We start from the raw sequence: 19,033 nt of genomic DNA on the forward strand, positions 1-19,033 counted from the left end.
ACAGGGATACAATCCCAAAATACCACCACATTCAATTTAATGTGCAGACAGAGGGGATTCAAATTCCAGCTCAAAGATGAAAGTCATCCTACAGCCTCGGTTTCCCATCGGCATGGTGGAGAAGAGACACAAAATGCTCAGCTTCATAGATTGTCTAGACTTATAGATCTTTATTTGCGAAAGCTACAACATTTGTTTACACAATCAAGAGACTTAACTGAAGGCACTAGAGCATTTGGTTATTAGGGACTGTTGGTCCCCTGCCCAGGAAAGCAAAAATAAATGGCTAATGTACCATGGAATTCCTTGCTTACATAAAAGAGAGCTGCAGGTTAGATACAACTCTTAATGTATTTGAAAGAAATACAAAACACTTAATTTACATTACTTGATTAAACTTGCTATCATTTGTATTCTTGAAGTGCCTGAGCCAAAATAAGAGATACTGTACTCGGACACCCCAAATGCTCTCAGCATTGATCAAATGAAACTAAGTTATTCATGTTCTGTTTACCGGCAGATCTTGATGTGAAATCACTAGTATGCAGCATTATTCATGGCACAGTTAGTGCACCGCGAGTACAACTCGCACTCATTAGCTTACTCAAAAACAAAAAATCAGTCTGATAGGTTGATGTTCTTAATCATCTAGTTTTTGTAGTATGCCCTGCTACATTCCACAGCAAATTCTAGCACTGATAATTTCCTGAAGAAACTCATGGTAACTCAAGTCTGCTAAAGCAGCATTTCACACTAGCAGAGATAGCACTTGCCACCCATAATAGAAGTTGGTAGATTTGCCAGTCTTTTAAGCAGGACTCTGCTCAAATGGCATTGAAGATCACCCACCAGGAGCACAACTAAAAAGAAACAAACAAATTTGCTCATCAGAACCAAATGTATGACAAATTCTTATCATACAAACTAGTAAAACGGAATACTGCAATATTATTTTTTGATTTATATCCAAGATTGTCCTTTAATGAGAAACTAATTTCACTGGATACCATTACAGTTTAAGACCACAGAGACTGCCCGGAGAGGGTAATAGGTTTAAGATCAGTCACCCCCCCCCCCAGCACTAAATAGTTTTAGAGTGGTTAACAAAATTAAACAGTTTTAGTTCATGGGCAATCTTAAAAATTGATCTTAATCATACATAGTTTACAATATTAAAGAGGTTTTGACACTAAAATAAAATAGAGGCTACATTACAAGGAAGACTTGTTTCTATTATCAACCATTTGCCTAAATGTACAGTGCCGATTGCATGAATTCAGTACCAATCAAAAGGTCGTTTTAGGCAGACACATAGGACATGGTGAGTAGATACAGATAGTAAAAAGAAAGCCATGCATGTACTTGCAACAGGATTCACAAGCCCTGAAGAGGCACTTAAAATACTCTTAACTCTCCTTCCATAATGACAGATACTACATGACACCACTAAGCAAAAGCAGTTTTTAACTTTGGAGTAGCAGATTTCCTGTCTGAAACATCTAAAGCCCAAAGCAGATCAAACAGCTAAGTGTCATACCCCTTCCAGAGCTGCTGCTAAGTGATTCACATGTTCATAGTGTGTAAAATGTATACAGCAGGGGTGCTCAATAGGTGGATCGCGATCTACCGGTAGATCGCGAGGCAAAATGAGTAGATCACGGAGCCCTGTCTCTCCAAACTGTTAATATGTCAGTTTCGTCTAGTGACTAGACGAAACTGACATATTTAGCTGACACTAAACTGAAATTGACACTTTAGCTGCTCTTCAGGCATGCAGCAACAAAACTGACGAAACTGACTAGACTCCAGCAAGGGCTCCATACATTAAAGGGGGTGTCTGTCAGACGCTTCCTTCCCCCCTGGTAGATCTCCGAGCCTTGCTGGGTTTCAAAGTAGCTCTCGAGCCAAAAAAGTGTGAGCACCCCTGGTATACAGTATATGGCAAGATGCAGAAGTGAGTGCCAGGAATCCTTTGGAACAGGAAATGAACTGATTTCCTTTGCCAAGTGACTGCTTTGGAGAACTCTAGTTAGAAAGTTGAATATAAGCATAGTAACAGCAACTGCAGGAAGTAGGCACACTATGCCTACAGGCACAACATCTAGCAAATCATGGTTCAATGATAGTGGAGCAACTGCAGTAATGACAAATCCGGATATCAAAACATACACAGAGTGATTAAGATGCCTCTGTTCTGAAAGTGCATAGCAAACAAAATGATTAGAAAAACCAGGCCTGCTGAAATAATCTAGTGTTAATTCCTACAGGAAAAAAAAGATTCCAACAGGCACCTATACTGTAATTCTTACAGGTTAAGGAAATGCCGAGAAAGTTTCATGGATCATATATATCCCAAAACACTGAATACAAAAACAGGCACTCCTTAGAATGCTATGTTTTCAGTTTCTAATATTTAGCATGCCTTTTTGGAAAGCATTTCAGGTGTTTTTTTTTGGGGGGGGGGACGACACCCAAAAGGTCCAGAACAAAAGAATACAGGTAGAGCTTGTTTATCTGTGGATTTTTAAACCATGGATCTGGCTCAACATAGGTCCCCTGGACCCCCACTGAGCCAGACTTGGCTCCACCTGAACCCTCCAAAGGGGATTGGAGCTGTGCCAGTCCCCTCCAGTGGGCTTTCTGAAGCCGCCAAGGCAGAGCACGTCCACTTCACTGCCTCTGCAGGCTTCAGAATTGCCCTGAGAGGCAAAAAAGTCACTTCTGGTTTCCCAAGGGAAAACTGGCTTTCCCAAGGAAACCGGAAGTGGCTTTTTCCTCCCTCCAGGCTACGCTGAAACCTGCAGAGGTAGCAGGCAGACGTGCTCTGCCCCTCCAGCCCACTGGAGGGGACTAGAGCACAACTCTGCTCCCTTTCAGTGGAAGAAAGGGGCAGAAAATCACAATTTGAATATCCGATATTTTCAGTATCAGCCAGGTGTACGAGAACAGATCCCTTGTGGAGACCAAGGCCCCACCTGTATCTGCAATTGGAAGTTTGGCTCAGTGCAATGATAATCAGTAAAAGGGATTGCATGGTCTCTCAACTATATCATGCCAAAAGATTTATGAAATCTTTCTATCCCACCGTTTCCCTCAAGGTGTCCAAGGCAACTTACAACTTTAAAAAATACATATTAAAAGAAATATGACCACTGATTACGTGTTTATCCACACACCTTCAGCACTCCATACTGAAAATGTATGGTTTCTATCAAGCAAATAAAACAACATTTTCATGTAATATCATTTCACCATACACTTCTTTCTGATGTCTGGCTGCAAACAGTAACAAGAGTAATGAAAAATAAAAATCAAGCTCCTGCCTATAAGGTAGTTTAAAATAAAAAACCAGAGACAAAACTCAATATAGGCATTTATAAATTGCCATTAAAATTCAGAAGATTTCTATTCCTCGCTAAAGTAATATAAAACATATGAGAGTTTTGACACTGAACAACTAATTCGACTTAACATTTTAAAGAGAGTTCCAAGCATTAATCTATAAGTATTAAATTTCCCATTTACACAATTCTCATTTCAAAGATGAAGTTGTATTTTATAGCAATGTTACTGTTAAGCAGAATGTGTATCAATTCAGGACTTCATTTGCAAGAAATTAAATCATTTGTAGTGATTTAAAGGGCTCACTTTGCTGCATCTGATGCCAATAACTGGGAAGAATAATGTGCTTTATCAGATATTTTAATATATGTTCTGCTGCAAAATTCTGCTGCAAAAACAGCTCACTTATATTGAGCTAACTATATTCTATTTGGGCCATTTTCTATACCAGCTTTGTGTAAAAGTTTAAAGGAAGTTATGTAAGCTGCTGGAGCTCACCTAAAACATCAATTCCACAAAGAAATTAAAATGTTCTGGAAGGAAGGTAGTTTAATGGCATGAACTTTTCAATAGCGTGAACTTGAAATCCAGTGTTTAATTTTTATTGTGAGGTGTGTGTCAAGGATATGGAGACCCATAACACTAATTTCCTGCAAATTTGCTTCCAGACTGTTACTACAGTTACCATTTTTATAGGGAGTACAAACCATCTTCAGTTTTACAAGTTGCCTGCACTTTTTCAGTGGATCTGGATTACAATTTAATCGGAAATTCAAAACGGAATCTGGGACGCTAAGTAAAAGTGTCAATGTAAAAATGCATATTACAATTTTATAAGAGGAAAGCACCTATTTTCATGCATTACCAGAAGGAAACAAAAAACCTGTGGAAGTTATAAACATCTCTTCTTTTACTATAAGTACAGCCACATCCAAAAATTTAACAATGCTTGGGAAACTGTGGCTGTATTTAGATTTTTTCCTGGCTTTTGATTTGTGAGACACTAGGAAAAATTTGAACATTTATTCCTTTAAGGGAAAAAAAGGGATGGCAACAATTCTTACAAGCTTTCAGCACAAAGTTGCTGGCAGACGCATAGCATTGCTTTCTCTCCATCCTCCAGGATAAATAAGCTTAAATGCTTGCACCTGGACATACTGCATAGGCAAGGAAATCATACTTATTTGTTCCACTATCACCGTCATTATGCAAGAGGGTCCAGAGAGTGCTTCCTTCAGGTTTGTACTTGACCTCGAGAAAGCTAACTCTGAGAACTTCATTAGCAGTTGCTCTGTAGGGGTTGGTCTGTGGCCCTGTTGATGTAGTCTGTGTATTTGAACTTTCTGAAGTATTCTCAGTTCCAAGTACAGTGTATACTAGGATAGGACAATGGTGATAAATGCCTTAAGGAAGTGACATAGCATGAAAAAGAACAGGAATTGCAGATATATATAGGATCAAGGTTGCTCTGTTTTGTCCACAAAATTTGTCCACAGATTCCAAAACATGAACTTATCCAGTAGGCCAAGCAACAACACATGAGGGTCAGTCTCTTCTACTGCTAAAAGGACCATCTCCTTCCTCAACCAGCACAACATAGAAGTAATGCATCATCTTAGGACACATTATTGCCACCTTACTAAAGTTAAGCAGGTCTGGGTTTGGTCAGCACACTTAGAGTGTGCTGGGTGAACACCTAGGAAGCGCATGCACGTTGACCTACATGATGGAAAAAGAAGCTTCAAATATAATAATTTCTATACCCAGCATGGAAAGCTTTGAGTCTGGGGAAATGACAGTACAGTAACAGTTTTAAAATGACTAGGGTCCACAAAACTTATTATATACACCCATATTCCCACACCTAAGCATACGCAGACATGCATATCTCAATGTCAGATAATCTATTTTGATAAGAAAACAAGAGCAAACAGAACACATCACAACCTTTACTCATCCTGTTCAAAAAGGCAACAGTGCGGGCAAGAAGTTTGTATATATCTTTCTGAGTGTGGTAAGGTCATCAATGAATAAACATAATAATGCTTACCTTACAAGGTTATATTATTATCCCATACTGCAGCTGGAGAGGGAGTGGCCTACAGCCAGTGAACCAATAGTCAGATAGTCAGTTTGCGGAAATCCTGATTTGTAGCTCAGTGTCTCAGCCATTATTCTTCACCAGCTCCAGACATGGAGTTATCATCCCTCACTCACTTTCAGCCAGAGTGGCTTGCTCCTTGGAAACACCATACTTGGGAAGTCCAAAGCCACAGTGACTGGGTGAAGAAGACCCGTCTTGGTCAGCAGCAGCATAACTCCAGTGACACAATTTGTAACAAACGTTTATTCAATACCACACGCTTGTCATCCCTGATGAACTATGCTGAGGAGTGGAGGAAGGCCCCCAAATTAGTTTAATTCTGAAATGGTTCAAGTGAGATGGGTTCTGTGATGCAGCAGAAATATCCAGGAATTCAAAGCTCTTCAGTATAGTATTTTAAGATTAGAGATGCGTATGGTAGCAATGTTACCATCCTATTAAGAACTGTATTATGGCATAGGTCCTTGGGCCAGATATACTCCCATTTATAGCAAACACTCAAACTACCTTAGACACTGGCAAACCCCATCCAGATTTTAAATACGCACATCTGCATACTCAAGTAAGGACTCATTTATACAAAAGGTAAACATGGAAGCTAGCTTTAAGTAAAAGCCATGTTCACAAAGACTTTGAGCCATTATAAACCTCAATGGTCTATAAAACATATGGTAAATGATTTATAGGTAAAGGAGGAAGGGCGGTATAAAAATGTGAATAAAAAAATAAATAAATTTCATCTGCTGAAGCTAAAAAGGGTCTGGTCCCAAGTGATGGTTAGAGAGGGGGGCCTCTAGAAACCACATGTAAACAGTTTGGAACTTGTTAGAGAAAAAAGTAGCATACAAATGCTATATAAGAAATATGAGTTCTAAAAATTCAGTACTGTTCCTCATATGACTACTACATATTATCGAGTGCCAAAGGTTGGCAACAGGATAGCCAAGCAAGCATATCATGTTTAAGCTTTGAATTTACAAAGATGAAACTAATGCTTTAGGCATGTTCCAAAAGGCAGTAGTTAAAAAAAGAAAGCAGGTAAGTTCACACATAAGGTGGGTTGCCCAGAAAGTAATGCACCACATTTTTTTTCTTCAACAATTATTTATTGAACACAATGAAACTTACACACAAGAAAGAATGATGTTTCTTCTACACTCCTTATTTTTCCACGTAATCTCCGTCCAGTTCTATGGCCTTCCTCCAGCGAGACACAAGGGCATGTATGCCCTGTCAGTACCACTCCTTGTTCTGGTCACGAAGCCATTTCTGCACTGTACGAATCACCTCTTCGTCATCCTCAAAATGTCTTCCGCGAATGGCATCCTTTAATGGCCCAAACAAGTGGAAGTCTGAGGGAGCTAGGTCAGGGCTATAGGGCTATAGGGTGGATGGGGTAACACAGTCCAACCCTGTTTAGTGATGTGTTCCAAAGTCCTCAAACTTGTGTGAGGCCGAGCGTTATCATGTTGAATCAAACATTCACCTGGGTTGTTATGGCACCGAAGTCGCTGGAAGCGCTTCTTGAGTTTGGTTAATGTCTTCACATAAGCTTCAGAATTAATGGTGCTGCCTCTTGGCATCACATCAATGAGTATGACACCCTCACAGTCCCAAAACACAGTGATCATGACCTTACCGGCGGAAGCAGTTGCTTTGAATTTTTTGTTCTGTGGAGATTGAAGATGACGCCATTCCATCGACTGTCGTTTTGTTTTGGGCTCAAAAAGGTGAACCCAGGTTTCATCACCTGTCACAATCCTGGACAAGAACGGTTCCCCCTCATCTTCAAAACGTTTCAGCAACTCAGAAGAAATGTTTTTTCTGAGAGATTTGTGGTCCACCGTAAGACTGCGCGGAACCCATCGTGCACACACTTTTGAGTAATCAAGAGCACGGATGATTGCATCCACACTTCCTTTGCTGATTGACAGCTTCAGCGCCAACTGCCTAGTCGTTATGCATTGGTCCTCGCGAATGAGCACATCAGCAAGCTGCGTCTTGTCAGGTGTGACAGCAGTGGATGGCCACCCCGAACGCTGCAAATCTTGGAGCTCTGCCGAACCGCCTTCTAATGGCCTCACCCTCTGTGCCCAGCGACTAACCGTACTTCTGTCGACTGCAGATTCTCCATAAACTGTACACAAACGTTTGTGAATGTTCCCAACAGTTTCTTTCTCCGGAGTGAGAAATTCAATGACGACACGCTGCTTGTAACGTACATCACTTACAGACGCCATTTCGAAACACTGCTGCAGCTACGCTATCTGTCTGAAGAAACCAAAAATTTGTGTGCACACTCCTGAAAATTCAAATAATGTATATCTAAAGTTTCGCATTCGTACCATTACTGTAGGCTGAGAAAAAAAATGTGGTGCATTACTTTCTGGGCGACGCTCGTAGATGCTAGTCTGAGTTGGAACACAAACAGACACACTCTTCCGAAAAGACTAATTTAGGTTTATACGGCATCTTACAGCAGGGCTTTTCAACTTGTTTGTTGCAGCTGAAACACCACTTTTCTAAGCACCACTATTGCCAGAAATGATGCTGTGGACAGAAGTAGGTGCCTCACTTCACAGTTGTACCTGCAGGAAGGCAGCAGTGTCTGCTGCCTCCTGATCTCTCTTATCTTCTGTACCCTTCTTGCCTAACCTGCACCTCCTTTGAATGGTCAAACACAGTCATGTCATACAGTAACAGTAAGCCAAACACCATTTGTCACACTGTGAAGTGCCACTAGTAATACTTGTGCCACTAGTTGAAAAGCACTGTTTTAGATTGAGCAGAGATCCCCATATGCCCTCCCTGTCTGAACTTACTATGTGTAGACATGAGGCTTTGGAACCCAGGTTACCAGCAGCCTGATAGCAGTCAAGTTTTTAAATGCCGACATTGGAGGATGGTGCTTTTTATGAAACATTTTAATCATGATCCCATTAAGCATATTATTGTTTTAATTGTTTTACTTATTTACTTTACTTATTGTTTTACTTGTCTTTACATTAATGATTTAGTATTGTTTCATGCATCATTGTATTGATGTATCATTTTATAAGCCGCCTTGGGGGCCCTAAGCAGGTAGAAAAGCAGGGTGGTTATGCATGCATGCCTGCATCCATCTGTAAAATACAGACAACTAAAAATGTCTCTAGAGAGTCTCATCTGGCAGCTATATGCGGCAAAAGGAGGACAGGCTAGATGAAAGCTCTGTGGAACTTCACAGAGTGTTCCTGAAGAGTCAATGAGCAATTGCCCATCATCATGTTCTGGGACATCTAAAAGCATTCAGGACAACCATGCACAGTTTTCCTATGGACATTAAGAATATTTCAAGACAGGAGTACATAATCATGTAAGGAAAGAACACCGATGCAGTTCCATGAACATTGAGAACTTGGTCTTAAGAAATTAAATTCAAGGTACATGTTACAAGCTTCACTTCCTAATTATGTCCCAAATAGCGTTGATCAGGCATGGCACAAAGCAGTAGGTCTTAACTGATATTTATTTTTTATTTATTAGTGATCCAGCCTTACTTGAAAAGTTATTTACACGTTCTCTTCTCCTGAAAGCAAGGTTCCACTAATGCCACTCAAGGGAGTCTTGCAGAAGTGTGACTATCTCACTGCTTCCCATAAACCTGACAACAAACATGGTTGTACAAACAGGCGGCATCTGTGTAGCAACAGATTGCCTCTCTGGCATGAGATCGTGACTGGATGCACAAAACATAATTTAGGACAGAATACAAGCCTCTACTACTGTGGAAATAAGGTGGCTGAATAAGTCTTAAGCGCTTTTCCAATTTTCATGCCTGAGCTTTTGGAACCTATGCTCTCTAGCCTGAAGGAATGCATCTTGGCAACTTTGGCAGCACTTCCTTTTCAACCAGCAGCTTTATTCCCCCTGAAGTACAGTCCAAGAAACTGCAAATCTAGCTGAAAATACAGGCAGTTAAATACCCAAATATTATAGTTCCTGAGGGACACTAAATGCTTTATGCTGGTTACAATCTACATGTGTTCTACACAACTGGCTCTTGAATCAGCAGGTACAATGCACAGTATGAATAATGCTGCATTTCATAATGAAGATTATGGTACTAAGCCATGGTAACCAACACTGTTCTCCAGATGTTGAAATCACTGAATTCTGTAAGTCAGAACACAAAACTAGTTTCCATATCTTCCTTTTGTAAAGAAGTTATGCAAAGTTATGCTATACTCATTTCTCAGATACCACCTTTCATAATAAGTGAGTAACTCTTCACAACATCAATCATTTGATCCTGGTTAGCAGAAGGAGTTCAGTTTAAAGATTTGACATAGGAAATTTACTTCGCAAGGGAGTCTGATCAAAACACAGTCTGAATTTTTCAGTGAGTGGGTTGTTCCCTTGACCTCCAATGAACTTAGATGCTGTCTTTCATCATGCTGCTAGAATTGTAGCTATTCAACTCAGACAGCCATGCAAGATGCCAACATATCCTATCTGATGTTCTGTTTTACTGAATATCTGAGCTGTGTTTTAATATTTATCTTTTCGCATTAAAGATGCATGGGGAGATTATCAAGACTTGCGAACTCTCTGCAGAGTTGTCTATCATGTGATCAGTCTTTACTGATAAAGATTAACCTTCTGTCAAACATCAACTCCTATAGTTTAGGAGTTGATCAAGACATTTTGGTAAGTTTGGGTTATACATAAAAAACTTTAACGGATACAAAAAGTAGTTTCTGAAAACTTTCAGAGTAGCTTAGATATTACAATCTCACATATTAGAAAAGGGGGCAGCACTGATGCTTAAGATCCCTCAAATATTAATAGAACTCAGGGTTATTTTTCTCAGTACACACTTGATGTATTAATTCTCCTCAACTTACCTCATTCATTCTCACAACCATTACAAATCACCAGTGTTTTCCATTTTACAGATCAAAAGTCAGGTAGACTTCTTTAAATCACTCAGTAAAACCCATGACTCATTGGAAATTTGAACCCGGGTCTCTTAGATTCAGTCCAACATACTATCCAACAAGATGGAACAAGTAAATGCTTCAGGTACATCAGCCTGAGCAGTGGAGGGAGGAGTGAGTGTAGAGAGAACAGCCTCCACTCAGTGGAACAGCTGGGAGAGAAGGATGCAGCAGGGCAAGGAGAAGGAGTAGAACACCTGTGGGCCGGCTGCTGGACTCAACTGCCTTTTCTCCTCCTCCCCACATCTTCAGGTACCATCAGCTTCTGGTGTGCCAGAGGTGAGAGCCGAAGGGCAAAAGCCAAAGGGCTCTTTGCCCTTGGCTCAAGACAGTGGATGAGGAGACTGTATGACTCTTTGCTGTGGCCCTTGTTGCTGAGTGGCACATCATCTTGGATCCCTGATCACCAGCTCTATACCCTCCCCTTTTGTGCAGTGCCTTGCTTGTTTATATTTCACTTGTTAGCTGCCTTGAGTGCTCTTTTCTGGAGTGGAAAGGCGGGATATAAATTCTACAAATAAGTAATAATAAATTTAAATTTATTGAGCTGTACATTAGCCCAGTGATTTCCAAACTGAGTTGTGCCTCCCTGCGGAGCTGGGGAAACCAGCCAGGGGAGCCACAGAATCCTCACAAAAACCCTGCTGCCCTAATTCAATGTATAAGATTGTAGCCCTAATGGGAAGCCATGGCCAATGGCCTAGTAGGTCAAGGGAGTTGCCAAAGCCTGGAAACACTGCATTAGCCTCTACCCTTCTGCTTAAATATATAGTATATAAAAATGCTCACAATATTTTCTTTACTAGAGCTGTTGGTAGATTCATTAGTTTTTCATTACTAGTCCATCATCACGGCACATTTGATTGTTAAGAATTGCCTAAATGTCCAAAGAGAGCGAAAACAGCCTTCTCAAGAACAGGGCTCCAATCAACTAACTCTTGGATATGAAGAGTTTAGAAAAGAGTTCAGAATTATCCTACCTTATTGTACACTTTCACATCAACGGTCCCCATCAAATTCCAGATGAAAACAGGGAAAACTAGGAGTACTGCCATGTGTATCCATTTGCCAGCTTTGTTTTATAGGAAGCTCTCCTTAAAAGTTACTTACTTGTGGGTTAAATGGCAGCTAAAGAAGGCAGCCAAAGCATTTTACACCACCATGCCATACTGAGTAACCTCATATAACTCTCATACAACCAAGAAGAAAGTTACAGAGCTCTGACAGTTAAATGATGAGTTGGATTATGTAAATTATTCTTCACATATGGTGCTAGACATTTTGGTGTGTAAATGTATGTTGCATCTGGCCAAAGCTGTTAAGGTGCTGTGCCCCAGGAACTCAATTACATAGGCTGCCAAACTTAGATACCACCTACCAGCTTTCACTATGTGCATTCACAGCCAGAAGAAGATTCAAACTTGCGGCTCAAAAATAATCTCTTGAATTTCAACACAATACAGCTTCTGAATTTTTTAATTTGCAGCCAGCCCAGATGTATGCCAAAAATCCCTTGCCACAAAAACAAGCAAAGCACAGATGAATATGCTTTCTCTACGTTTTAGAAACCTGTATGTTATCTGTATTGCAGAAGTTCAGGTGCTAGTCTAGCAGCTGAAAATTGGAATATTTCTTCCACCCTTTCACCAAGAGGCAGTTTAACAAGAAAGGTCTCTAAAAGGAAGCAGTTCTGGCAATTTGTCTTATACAGGGGAATTGCTAGATAGACTGCTGTGTTTGTACTAGAGATCTGACTGAGTTATTCACAGACTTTGCTTCTAGAATATGGCATTTTTTGCTTCCTATGTCTATGCAGCTCGCTCTGTGTGTGTTTGTTTAAACTATCTGATAGATGCCAATTCAAGTCTGTATGAAATCTCTATGGGGAGGAGAGAAGGATTCCCTTGATGAATTCCAGAAGCCCCTCCCCATCTGACAAGGCACAGCTGGAACCCTCGACTTCCTACATTTTTCTCAGTGCTGCTTCATCAAGGGCAAGAACAGGTATAATATTTTGTGGTACCGCCAAGAAAACTACTAGGACCCATATGAACAGGAGGATGTGGAGAAGCTGTCTAAATCCAAACTCTCCCCTAAAATCCCTCAAACAGTTGCATTTTTTCCTGTTTTAAAACCCAAATCAGAGCTTCTAGATCAGGTGTAGGCATTTGGATCCAGCACACAATCTGAAATAATCTGACCAGTAGCCCCAAAATATATTCACCTGGCCTGCAGCGGTCCTAAAAGACAATTCAGGTTTGTAATTCTCTCTCTGTAAGGCTTACAGTGTAAATGGACCAACGGTACAAGCTTCCTGTCAGTATTATTCTCTGTCTCAGCATGGGTCTCTCCATGCTGTGCCTATTTCTTTTTTCTTAGCTCTACAGCCTAATTGGGAGGTTTGTGAATGTGATCGAATGTGCATGCATTCTTACTACTGATAAACTTGATGTTTGAACCCTATGCAGAAGAAGGTTGCTGACTTCCTTTCTAGATGGACCCACACACATACCTGCATCCACCTGAACACCCCCCATCCCAAGAGACATTACTCAATTTGTCCTGTCACTGAGCTACTGCCCAGCAAGACTGAGTTCATGAACTCCTCCTGAGAGGTTAATATGTGGAACAAGGCAGGTAGGTTAGATACCTGGGGCTCTAGATTTCCTATGCAACAAGCCATCTTGGGTAGAGGGCTTGGAGCTGTACAGTTCAATGTCTCTTTACTCTGGGGTCAATCGTTGGAGCAATCCATGTGATTTTCTTCCTGGGGGATGAGGAGGGATCCTCTTGATCCTAGAATGCCCATTTATGGTTAGAGGTAAGGGACACACCCCATTTCTCCTCCAAATTTCAAAGCGATATTTTTTTTTTGCTCTATATTCAGCTCAAGTTCTCTCTAATCAAGATCTCATGGTTCTGAAAAGGTATGAAAAAGAACTAGCTAGAGAAGGAAGGTCCTTCTTGCCTTTTGTCCTACAGAAACAAGATTCTCTAGATGTCATTCCAACACAGCTGAGAATGGAACCAACTCTGTATCCTGTTCATGCCAGATTAACACCAACCATACTACTATTGAACAGGATGAAATCATATACTTTCCTTTAGAAATTACTTTTAGCATGAAACTGGACTTTTGCACAGCTATCAAGTGCTTCTCTAGAAAAGCATTTAGAGAGTAACAATGGGTACAACTAAATTAAGCTAAATGATTTAACCAAAAACATGGTAAGATCATCCATGAATGACAAAAAGGTACATCACAAGTAATAAGATACTATAAAACAGTCATTTTCAACCACTGTGCCATGGCACACTGGTGTGCTGCGAATGGTCGCCAGGTGTGCTGCAGGAATTTGGGAGATGGTCATTTATCAATAGAACCATCGGGGGATGTGAGCCCCCATTGACAGCATAGTGTGCCTTGTCAATTGTCAAAAAGCTGACGTGTGCCTTGACCATTTTAGTACTTTGCCAGTGTGCCACGAGATGAAAAAGATTGAAAATCACTGCTATAAAATGTGTGAAATTACAAGTATTTTTGTGCTATGCTCTCTTGTTACTTTTAATATTTTGTAAACAACTTTGCTCTTTCAGGAAAAGCCTTCTAGAAATTTGGTAAATATAAACAAAGATTAGTTCCAAACTCCCTGCAATAGTTCACCTTGGGGAAAAACTTCATTTGGCATGGCCCACTATTTTGTAGAAGAGACAACTGTCATTATTGTGTGTATACAGCCATGCAGATAAGACACACAATCTTTTCTGTTCACTCTGAAAACAAAATCACCTATTATCTGTATTTGGTCAATGTCAGCAAAAATCAAATGATTTATCACAACCAGATGGGATACTGTCTGCAGATGGACTGTCATTATTTCACACAGAACAAGCACTCACACTCAGATCAGAATAATGTTTTCAATATAGCATATAAAATGGAGACATTTGCTTCCTGCATGACAAACTCCAGCAGTGTAGCCGCAAACCCCTTGGTCTCAGAAGGCATTCAACACTGTGGAGTAACTCATTTGATATGGGCATGCATTTTAGAAACTGAGGTATAAGAATTAGTTGTCCTAGCCTTTTCTATTAAGTTCTTCCTACTGGTTAAATAACCCTTTTAAAGGAGCTAGACTGGAGAATTTTAAGCAGCTTTAAGTACAGGCATGCCCACTTTAACAACCTCCTGCCAGCGACAGGTCACATATGCAACAGTTGCTGCTGGTCATGTGGCTGGACCTGGGTGCACCCCTCAAGACTCTGAAGGCAAGGGGAACTCTGCTCCCCTTGCCTCCAGAGGCTTTTCTGAGCTTCCTAGAGATAGCACATGTCCGGATGCTGCCTCTGTCTGAATCAGAATGTTCTAATCACGCAAGAGGCGCAATTTCTGGTTTCCTCTGGGAAACTGAAAGTCGCGATTCTGGCATTCTGAGCCTTGTAGAGGCAGCGTGTGGATGTGCGCTGCCTCTTGGAGGCTCAGAAAGCCTCTTGAGGCAAGGGGAACAGAGCATCCCCTTGCCTCCAGGGGCTTCAAATTATGTCAAGCCCTGACTTGACATCAGTGATGCTGGTCCACATCCCTGTATACATGACTGTATAAACAAGCATGTTGTATCTTTAATCATTTTACATTCAAATTTAAATTTTCAGCTTTTTTTTTTGGGGGGGGGAGATCACCTGTATCATAGTTGTAACTATGAAGCAGGAAGCAATACATATAGGATTGCTAGGTCAACACCCACATCCAACATCTTCTCTTCCTTGAAATGCATCTCACATCAGCATGAAGCTTGCTCCAACATTATGGCAACAAATCCTGTGAGAAAAAGCAAAGAACCCTGGTACAGGGAACTGTTCATCATAGAGTGGGAATTACCCAATCAATTCAGATTTTATGCTGCTGGTTTAGCAATGTTTACTGGACCTGCCATTTTTCTCAGTTTAGGAGATGTTCAAGCCAACTATGATAATTTCCCCCCTTTGAAAAAGATCTCACAACATAGCTTTTTTCTGATAAATCTAACTAACATTGTGATTCCCCAAGCAGTTTTATTTTAAGTTAAGCTGGCCAAGAGCCAAGCAATACAGACACAGGGCTTGTCTGACATTAGAGGAGCACCTGTCTGAGTTTTAGGTGAACATATTATTAGGTCCTTTGCCAACAAGTTAAGAAGCTACTGCCCTAACATGCGAGGAATAAGCAAGCTATTCATATTAGCAGGCCTTTGGTACAAGAACAGAATCTTGCATACAATCAGTGCTCCACAGCTGAAAAAACACCTTTGTCCCCTTCCCAGTTATAATCTCCTTGAAATGCTAAGAGGTTACATACTGTCTGAAACTCTGGTCCATGAAATGGAATTATCACAGACACTTGACCACAAGTCGATCTCACAGATAAGTCGAGGGCAGGTTTTGAGCCCCAAATTATGGAATTTTCTATGACCCTTGGTTAAGTTGGGGGTTAAACTTAGGGGGGGTCTGACTATAATTTTGTCTGATTTTACCTGAGGCCTGATCCTGAAAAATAACCTTCCAGTAATTGTTACCTAAAAACTGTACAGTTTCTAATTTAATAAAAATACAATAAAAGATCATAAGATGCATTTTTGTTCATTAACTTTTCAAATTCTGGTCTTCACAACGTTTGTGTAAACACTATCAGAGTAAGTGTTGTGCCTGTAAACAACATATCAGCAGAACCACCAGTCAAATCCTTCTTTAAGGTGCTTGGTGTGTTAAGCCAGAGGCTCTACATATAACATGCAACATAAAACATGCAATTGGGAGTGTGCAGTTCAGTTCACAGCAGGGAGACAAGCAACAAGGACTGAGCTGTGCACAGTTGCAGCCCTCTTTACTCAGAAGCAGATCCAGTGCTTTCCATGGGTGTTACTCTTAAGCACTGGTGCACTGCAGCCTGGGACCTTGTTTCAGATGGAAATGAGGATCCCATCCTGGGGTTTTAAAAACCAGACCCCTAAACTTGGGGGGTGAAATTCTTTGCAAATGACTTGCCAGGAATGTTCAGAAGCAGCGGCAAAAGAAGGAGGCATTTCCCTTCTCCAAACTGGGAGGGAGACAAAGGGGCTTCTGGGAATTGTGGGGAGGCTTTGTGGGAGTATGTGCTGCATTCCATAGCAGCAGCCCATACAGACTACAGTTCCCAGAAGCACCTTCACTTCTCTTCCTGTCTGGAGAAGAGGCTAAAATACCATAATTACTGGTAAAAATTCTCCTTTTTCTCCACCTGCTTCCTAGCCCATTTCCAGCCCCCCCTTCACCAGACTGCTGCTAAGCCTCCATAAGCTTCCCAACAGCTCCCAGAGGCCTCTGCTTCATTCACTGCATTGACCCAGGTATAAGTCCACCCAGGATCTCAGGCTCCATTTTTAGGGATAAATTTTTCGACCTACAGGCGAGTATATATGGTATGTGAGACTGCATCAAGAATATGTTTTAACTTTCTGGGTGTGCAACTAGAATACTCTGTGTGTATTCTAACATGACAAAACATGACAAGTCATTCAAATCTGCACCTTGCCTTAAGGACTACTGTAAATAAATACCAGAAGTCCAAGTTAGAGTACAACTATTCCCACAGAGTACAAGTGAATGAACCTACAATTCTACCATTTCTATTAAATACATTGTTCCAGAGTTATGGATAGCATTAAACACACAATGCAGAGGCTCAATTCACCAAAGGATATTAAATGAATTCAAGTTGACATATCTTTGTAAATGATAGCATCTATAAAGCTCAACATAGTGCTGGGAAGACTCTATAGCAGTGGTTCCCAAACTGGTGGGTTGTGACCCACCAGCCAGGGAAGCACTTATCTCTGCTCCTTTAAGGAGTGGGCAGGGGGGATTGCAGCAATGTGATATTGGGGATCACGATGCTGCCAAGGATGGGGTTTGTTTTTTTTTTCTTATCTCCAGACAGCACTGGACTCCTGGAAGGTCCAGGGAGACCTCCACAGGGGTCCCCAAGCCTCATCACAAAACCAAAAGTGTCCTTTTTCACACAAACAAAGGCTGGGAACAGGCCCCCCTGAACCTCTTAGGACTCCAGTGCTAGATGGAAGTAAAAAAAACCCTCCCCAGAAGCAGCATGATCTTGGGGATCATGCTGCTGCAATCCCCCCACCCCAGCAAATACTTACGTTCCCGCCTTCTAAGGAGGACTTTATAACCACTGCTCCATAGCATATCAAGTACAGATTGCACAAAACCCTTAAATGGTTTAAAATGTGTGCAGTTCCTTAAAACACAAGTTCCAATAAAGAGACTCACGCATTCCACTGGTTTGTAAAGTTCTCTTTTCAGCAACAGATTCAGAGTAATGTGCAGCCCTCGCAACAGGCAGGCTATTTGCAATTTAATAGGGAAACATTTCAGCTGTCATAATACTGCAATGACTGCTAAGCAAATTTGGTATTTGAGATGTACCATGCATTTATTGCTAAGGACTGTAGATTGGTCTTGCCTCCTTTTAAGCTGAAGTACAGAAGGTGATGTTCTACTTATAACATAATCCTAACCCTTCCCCCCACTGCTTCCCTTAAAGCTGCAGGACAGATCCTTGGCATTTGAAGTAGAACAGCTTTTAAACATTTTATCAGCTCATCTCTGCACTCCACTCTAAAAAGACAGTTTTCCCTCAAGTTAACCGAAAAGAACATGGGCACAGTTGTTTTAAAAAGAACTGCACAATTCCACCAACACGTGCAAATTTTTAATACCCAACATGGTATCAGATATCTAATTTTTATACAATATATTTTAAAGTCTTCTGATACGAGCTCAAAACACAAATACTTACTGCTTCAGTTACTCTGCAGATGTTTGAGGCAGTTTTCCCAAGAGCCTATTACTAGTCTGCGCTATAGATTTGCCTCTGAATTTAGAAATGCTGACATTCAAGTTAAAATCCTGGGACGCTAAACATAAAAAGTAATCCTGAAAAGGTTACAATAAACCCTGCTTGCTACTTCTTTGAGACCCTGAAAAGTGCAATTACAATGTGCACAGTTAATCTTGTAGAAATTAATGCTTAACATAGCACACACTTTATAAAGAGCAACTGAATAAACTCATTTTAAACTAGTACTTTTGTATAAGAATAGTGACCAGTAGAAGTCTCGAGAATGACTATATCTCAGAAGAAATTGTTAAATAGTAGCTGAATTCTATAATTTCTATATATTTAAGGCTGTGATGCACCCAGTTGTGTGGTAAGGCCCAATGATTTCAGTGAAATTCTATTGAGATCAAAGGGAATGACTTACCCAGGGGCAGGACTCCAGTCAATTAACATCAATCGTATACAGTACACACCACTTATGCAGATGCAGTCATTACCCAGACAGCCTGAAACCTTAAGCATATAATCTGAATATAGAATGTGCGTGAGAGTATGGATTCAACCTGTTAACAGCAGTTTTACACAGCTCTCCATACAGCAGAAGGGAAAATGGCAGACCAGGTCCCCATTCGAATGAGCATACAGATTATGATCCAGATACTATGTGTAAAGGAAAATGTTTCCTTGGGCTAGAAGTCTAAGTTTTGGACATCAACACTGAGAAAACCTAAGCAG

The 19,033-nt window shown here is 40.8% G+C and overlaps 1 protein-coding gene across 1 annotated transcript in view; it reads right to left on the reverse strand.

Moving 5' to 3' along the window:
* Positions 1 to 19,033, reverse strand: part of SPTLC2 (serine palmitoyltransferase long chain base subunit 2) — a 90,823-nt gene that overhangs the window by 8,910 nt on the left and 62,880 nt on the right. The window lies entirely within an intron of this gene.

The sequence above is a fragment of the Tiliqua scincoides genome, chromosome 1 (genome assembly GCF_035046505.1).
Source record: "Tiliqua scincoides isolate rTilSci1 chromosome 1, rTilSci1.hap2, whole genome shotgun sequence".
Classification (NCBI taxonomy): domain Eukaryota; kingdom Metazoa; phylum Chordata; class Lepidosauria; order Squamata; family Scincidae; genus Tiliqua; species Tiliqua scincoides.